This window comes from Phoca vitulina, unplaced genomic scaffold (assembly GCF_004348235.1).
Source record: "Phoca vitulina isolate PV1807 unplaced genomic scaffold, GSC_HSeal_1.0 scaffold25, whole genome shotgun sequence".
Classification (NCBI taxonomy): domain Eukaryota; kingdom Metazoa; phylum Chordata; class Mammalia; order Carnivora; family Phocidae; genus Phoca; species Phoca vitulina.
The window spans coordinates 10,017,238-10,024,957 of NW_022589728.1; the positions used below are offsets into that span (position 1 = coordinate 10,017,238).

Here is a 7,720-nt window from a genome sequence, read left to right on the forward strand (position 1 = left end):
ATATTTCTCTACATTTATATGTGTAGGACATATCTTTAATATTTGTTTCAGTGGAATGAAGCGATTATTGCTGCAGAACTTATTTAACTAAGAATGGCAATATTGGGTACATTTTCGAGATGCCAACGTGGGTGCACATGTGTGTGTGTGTGAGTATGTGTGTGTATGTGTGTGTAGTGAACCTTGAAACAACAAAGGGTAGTAGGGAGAATAGGTACACACTTGAGAGTTTCATCAATAAAGTCAGGGCAATTGAGTCATGGAAGGATGTTCATAAATTGGCAAAGTTTTATTATCGTTAAGAATGCAAAATAGTTCTTGAGATGTTCTATGAGGATTTTGAGGCCCAGAAAGAGATGAACAAATATAGCTAAGGACCCAGCCAAGCTCCCTAAACAGTAGACTGAGGCTGGACCCCTGGGCTTCTGATGCCTGCGCTCCTTCCAAAGATGTTGTTGCTCATCAATGCTCTTTAAACATTTTGACTCACCCAAATACATTCTTGGCTTCAAGAGGCATATTTTATAGTCTGAAAGTGTCCTGATCAATTGTCTGCAAATGGAGGCAGAGATGGGAAAAGAATCTGGGATAAAGCAAGATAGTGAAGCTTGGAAATCCTTCACTGACAAGTAATTAAACAGTTTCTCTAGGCATAATTGCAGAATCACTCATGATATTTTGTGGCTGAACAGATTAGCTGCAGACACAAAGCATCAGCAAAGGGACTGCGTATCAGCAGTGACTCAGAGAAATAACCTATTCCAGTCACTTTTTCATTTTTACAGACCGTAGTTTATTAAATCATCTTTAGTGGCTATTGATACAGATGTAATTCCTTTCAATTCTTTATCTTTCATAGGACTTCCTGTTTTTAGAACTCTTACAGGATTTTCCTAATGCGAACATGTCAGAAAAGATTCTGAGTTTCATTCCTTATAGAGGCTTTAAGCTACAGTCGGCCTCAGTAGCTTGTTCTGGATGATAAAACTCCAACTTATGAAACACGCTTGAGTGAACAAGAATTGAAAAACTTTTAAATGAACACATCTGGCCAAGGGAATTTCACTGGTACTGTCGGAAAGAGTTAGCCAACCCCCGCCCCGAGTCTGATACCAGGGGAGCTCTTTTCATTTATTGTCTATCATCTAACCAGTACCATTTTCGTTTGGCTTTTAGCAAGTGTGAATTAGCAACAGATCCTCCACCTGTCTGATAACTTTGAAGTGTCAAATCTCATTTTTTCTTCCCTTGGTCAGGTGTTAGAGACCAGTTGAGCTGTGTTACACATTTGACGCTGTTGTCATTTCCTTTCTCGTGTTCTTCTGTAACATTACTGAGAAGAGAGCAATGCATATGAATATGGCTTTATATGCATAGTAAATTTTGATAGCACTTTGTTCTTGGGACTCATCTCTGGATATAGATCTGTAATTGTTAATAGTGAGTTGAAGAATACAGTGCTATGCTTTATTAATACATGACAGAGACATAATTTCTCCTAACTGAAAGATACCATTTGACCAGTGGGTCAGAGAATGGCAATTACTGTGGAGGTACAGGTTACAACAATGATAGAAAATCATTAACAATGACATTTTGTTTTAAAACTGTATACTTTCTGAAATGTTTCCCTCAATTGACTAATTTCCCTCAGGGAGGAATAAAGAAAGAGACCAGCTCAGTTTAATAGCTTTTAAATTTTCCTATCTATGTCTGAGGCTGAGACTATTTTCTTTGAGCACATTGGGAAATTGTTCCCAGACCTCTAAGGGTAAGGTTGAGTGAATGTAATTCCCAGAAAATTAAGCAAGGTTTTGTGTCTTGATTTATTTTTTTAACATCCTCATCTAGTATCTTTGAAGGCAGCTGGTCATGCACAGAGCAAAATATGTGATAGAATTTTTTTTTTTTTTTTTTTTTTGCTTTCAACTGACTGAGGCCAACACCACTGGCCAGACCATGAGATGGCCATCTTAAACTGAATTTTAAGAGCAGAGAAGATTCACTCATGGAACATTATCTGGGACCCTAAAAATGATATTAAAATGAAAAGTTAGTATGATTTCAGCTCCAGGTAACAGAAAACCCTGGCTCACCATGCCTTTAAATAGAACGGCTCAGCACAACTTCTGCAGATCGTTCATCTCCAGGGCTGGGTTATACAGAGTAGCAACAACCTCAGTCTTCCCATTCTGATGCCATCAGCTTAAATCATTTTACAGATAGTATGTTTGCATGGCAACATTCTGAGGCAAAACATGAACATGTTCTCTCAAAAGTTTCACTGACAACAGAAACGTTTCCTATAAACCCCTCGGCAGATTTATGCTCACTTCTTAGTGGTCATAATTGGCTTGCACAGAAACCAGCCACCGCAAGGGCAAAGGTCCACCATGGTTGGCTTCAACGATCACGATTCACAATCTGAGGCCCTCCTCGCTAGAAAGATGTGGCCAGAAGAAGAGGATGGATCCCTGAACAAATGCAGGGATCTATTAAGAAGGAAGGAAGAAAGGAAGAGGAAGGAACCTTGATGTGTACATGACAAATCCTGTCTGGCATACCAACACACCTATACAGTTAAAAGAAAATGTCAGTTATTTAGAAGGGTCCAACACATTTACGGTTTCTATTTGTTCTTAAGTCTTTAAATGATGCTTCAAACTTTCAAAATGCTGTATCACACATATTATCAAATTTAATTATGTAATTGACCTTTATTTCATAAACCAGGACTATAAGTATGTAAAAATCTGTTTTATAACTGAAATGAATTTCTACCCTAACTCTCCATTTTAACTGAGGTAGAAAAGCTAATTGTTGTATATGCATCTCAGACTCAGTTCACTTACAGTTTTATTTGCCTCTTTTCCCTCCCCCAGCTTTATAGGGGCAGAGATGGGAAGGTTATGTACCAGCAAAGTAAGTGGGAGAAGTGGAGAGCAGGATTTGCTTATCTGTCATTATGTGTCCATACCAAACAGTATCCACTGACACGTCTGTCATCAGTTCTGGGTTGTTCTTATCCTTTGATGTTGGTAAATGCAGAAACATTTGTTTATTCATGCCATTATCTACCATTGAACTCCTTCTTTCCAACTATGAGATGTTTTCAGGTGCACTGAATGTATCAGCTACATCCACTCTCTTCCATCCTCATCCTATCTTTCATGCCCTTCTGGTGAAACTTACCCATGTTGTCTCAGGTCCCCTGCCTAAACAAACACACAATGTCCCATCTGCCTCACTTCCAGCTTTTTATGGTGAGGCAAGGAAATCTTGGTTACCCATCTTCCATATCTTCAGAAGACAGTGGGGCACACAAATCTACTGCTTAATGTCCAAACTTGTCTTGAAGTTCTAATACCCCTCCTCACTCCTGGTTTGCCTTATGGGAGCAGGATGCTCTGACTTTTGAGAAACCCACATAGCTAGTGCTCTGGCTTAAACACCATGCTCAGCACCCTTATGGATCTGAATTTTGATGGTCAAAACACAGGTTTTTTAGACCCATAAACCTCTTTTCTCAAACTATTTTCTCTTTGTGGGTCACAAAAGTCTAATTTGAAAGTCAACAGCTTAAGGAAATTAGTACAGAAACGCTCGCTGTTACTTGACTGTGAAGAAGGCTGGGATATCAGGAAACACTGAAGGAGGAACCAAAGGCATAACGAGTGAATTATCATCCTGCTACAATAAGGAAATGGCCTCAAGTAATCCGTAGCTAGTTAAGGAAAGAGTCATGGGATAGAATGCAAATTTTCCCTTTCAAATCCTGTGTTCTTGTCACTCTGACATCATACCATTAGCTGTTCAGAATATTTTCAAAACCCAAGAAGCATTAATAATATTTGTATCTGGCTCCTGGCCTCAAAGCATCCAGTTGAGAATTGTGTTTGGGCCAGCCACCCCAGTGGGCAAAACTTGTTAGCCAATCTGCCCATCCTCAACTTCCTGGACCAAATACTGAAGGCTGCCTTTCCTGGAACTACTCAGACCCCAAACATTTTCCACTCTGTGGCTCATTCCCTCAGGACTGAGTGTGTCTCCTCAACAACAGTTTAATCTGAGGAATTAATCTCTGTCAACCTGTTACCTATTCCATATAAGTTATGCGTACTTTTACCTAGGCACCTTGGGAACAAGAGTTTAATTCAGTGGATGACATGATTCTGCTAGTTAGAATTTCATGAACCAGCTAGACCAGAAGAGGGAGAAAAGGTAATTTGAAGGATTATAAGATCATTTGTTTGTCAAAGGTACCCCGGAGGATGATGAAAGTATACTCAAATTCCTTCAAATCTGTCCCGGTGGATCATTGCCTCCTGGCTGGAAACAGTCCACTTCATACTTGGAAAAACAGGAGACCCAGAACTTTCCCCTCCAAATAGAGGGCACAGTTCAATCTTAAATTCCAAAAGAACATCTACACAATCTATTAGTATTTACAGCTTTGACATTTGGCAAGGAATTTTGACTATGCCCAGCTGAGAAGCAATAAAACTCCTTTGTGTGACAAATTGCTTTGGTATTGAGGGTCACTGCCTCGGTATGAGCAAAGTCACTCAAGGAGAAAACTAACCAGTTCAGAGTGTAGTCCTAATGGTTACGCTTTAGTGGAAAGTTAACTCATTATTTAAAAATTAAGCTACCATTTCTAATCTGTCTTAGTATAACTAAGATTGAAGGTGGACACTCCGGAGTTGTAATTCGTTAATACACCTTGACATTATTAATCTCTTTATTTAGTATGTTCTTAATGGCAAGGGCAGTAAAAAAACTTTTCCACCAAACAAATAAAAAATCAGATGTGTACTTTTAACAAATTAATTATTTCAAGTTATATTTATTGAAAACTTACTATGCCTAGTAGCAGGTGGATACAAAAAGGTATGGCGTTCTTTTTTTTTTTTTTTTTTTGTGGTGCCAATTAAATACAGTTTTATTTAAGACATTGCATTTTCCACTTAACAATACAGTGCTTATAAAGTGCAATGTTTATTTCCTTTCCCTGTGCATGTATTCCATATTCAAGTATCAAGAATGCCCAGTTTATTTACTATAGAAGCTCAACATTAAAACTGCCATGGTATTTGCTACAAATTTGGGTCCTTCGAATATTTTGTGTGGAACAATGCTAGACCTATTCTCAGGTGGGCTTAATCAACCTCTTCGATGGTGGGTCCAGAGGAGGCACCACCAGGAAAGCCTCCAGGCATTCCTCCTGGCATGCCCCCTGCACTCTGGTACAGTTTGGTAATGATAGGATTGCAGACTTTCTCCAGCTCTTTCTGCTGGTGTTCAAATTCTTCCTTCTCTGCAGTCTGGTTCTTATCAAACCAATTGATGATTTCATTGCACTTGTCAAGGATCTTCTGTTTGTCCTCATCATTGATCTTGCCCTGAAGTTTTTCATCTTCAACGAGCTGCTTTCATGTTGAATGCCTAAGACTCAAGTGAATTCTTGGAAGACACTTTGTCGCGCTATTTCTCATCTTCAGCTTTGTACTTTTCAGCTTCCTGGATATGCTCAATGTCTTCCTTGCTCAAGCGGCCCTTGTCATTAGTGATGGTAATCTTGTTCTCTTTTCCTGTGCTCTTATCCACAGCAGAGACATTGAAGATACCATTAGCATCAATATCAAAAGTGACTTCAATCTGAGGAACGCCATGAGGGGCAGGAGGTATGCCTGTGAGTTCGAACTTGCCAAGTACGTTGTTATCCTTGGTCATGGCACGCTCACCTTCATACACCTGAATAAGCACACCAGGCTGGTTGTCAGAGTAGGTAGTGAAGGTTTGTGTCTGTTTGGTAGGAATGGTAGTATTACGCTTGATGAGAACAGTCATGACTCCTCCAGCAGTTTCAATGTCAAGAGAAAGTGGAGTGACATCCAAATCCAACAGCAGCAAATCTTGAACATTTTCAGATTTGTCTCCAAAAAGGGTGGCTGCCTGGACAGCTGCACCATAAGCAACAGCCTAATCAGGGTTGATGCTCTTATTCAGTTCTTTCCCGTTGAAGAAATCTTGTAGAAGTTTCTGAATCTTGGGGATATGGGTAGAACCACCCACCAGGACAATATCGTGGATCTGAGACTTGTCTAGCTTGGCATCCCAAAGGGCTTTCCCTACAGGGTCCAGGGTGCCACAGAACAGATCAGCATTTAATTCTTCAAACCAGGCACGAGTAATAGAGGTATAGAGGTTGATTCCTTCATACAGAGAATCAATCTCAATACTGGCTTGCATGCTGGAAGAAAGTGTATGCTTAGCACGTTCACAAGCCGTACGGAGACGACAAACTGCCCTCTTGTTTTCACTGAGGTCCTTATTATGTTTGCGCTTGAACTCCGCAATAAAATGGTTGACCATTCTGTTGTCAAAGTCTTCTCCACCTAAGTGGGTGTCTCCAGCTGTGGATTTGACCTCAAAGATCCCATCTTCAATAGTAAGGATTAACACATCAAAAGTACCACCTCCTAAGTCAAAGATCAGCACATTCCTTTCAGCACCAACCTTCTTGTCTAAGCCATAAGCAATAGCAGCAGCAGTTGGCTCGTTGATGATTCAAAGTACATTGAGACCAGCAATAGTTCCAGCATCTTTAGAAAACAGCTGTCTGGTGATCTAGCCCAGCGTTCAATGAGCTGTATGGCATTCTTTTACCTCTAGGTGCTTCTCATTTAAGGGAGGACACAGATAATCAAATAGATGAAGAAAATTTTAGGTTAAGTATCCAGCAATGGGTAAAGGGGTGGAGTCTTACGTGATTTAGGAAAAAAGAGATGCTCCTTTTGTCTAGTGATAAAGAAGGATTTCATTGAAAAGAGACACTTGAAGGATGGTGGGATTTTGAAGGATGCCTCTTGAAGGATGGTAGGATTCTGAAAGAAAAATTGAAGAAGAGAGTGTGGTCCCTGAAAGTATAACCTATGAGACACAGGAACTACTATTTCAAAAACCATCTGTGGTTTCCTCTAACACCTTCAAGCTTTTTCAGGGTTCCATGCATTGGATGACTAAGCCAAATGGCCCAATTATCTCCCAGGAAGCTCAAAGATAGATTTAAAAGGCAGATAAAGATTTCTACATCATACCTAAAAAGACCTCATGAATGGAAGAAGGCATCCCAAACTGCACCAACATTTACCAATTCTAGGATATAAATGGCACATGGAAGTTCATAAGCTGCCTCTCACCGTCAGGTTGACCTACCTTGGATATAGAGCCCAAGTCATGAGTACTTGTGGGAGCCACAAATGACAGCCCGAATGATCCTGCCAGGACAAAGTCAGGGATGCTTATGTTGACTTTCCAGTGTCTGGCATGACACATGGTACCCAAAAGGGGGCCCCAAAATATGAATTAAAGAAGAAAACAGAAATCGAATCAGTCTTAATGAATGCAATTACTCTTCATATCCTCTTCAGCTAACTCTCAATTACTAGACAGGTAGGGTCAGCCAAAATTTATATTAAACAAGCACTTGGGGGTGAGATGAGAGAAGAGGATAGAAGATTGTTCATAGGATCAGAAAATGGTCATTAGGAATGATGTTAATGCATTCAAGTCATTCTATGTCTCTCTTCATGCCTTTCAGTTTGTGTGATGCATCTGTAATAGTTATATACTTTCTGTCCACCCTACAGGCTTAATGAATCATCATGCAATCATCAAATTGGACTCTATTCTGATTTTCTCTCTAAATAACGGAGAA

At 39.9% G+C, this 7,720-nt stretch overlaps 1 pseudogene; it reads right to left on the reverse strand.

Annotated features, from left to right (window-relative positions):
- Positions 1-5,144: 5,144 nt before the first annotated feature.
- On the reverse strand, positions 5,145-7,338 carry LOC116643233 (annotated as a pseudogene).
- Between the last annotated feature and the right edge of the window lie 382 nt (positions 7,339-7,720).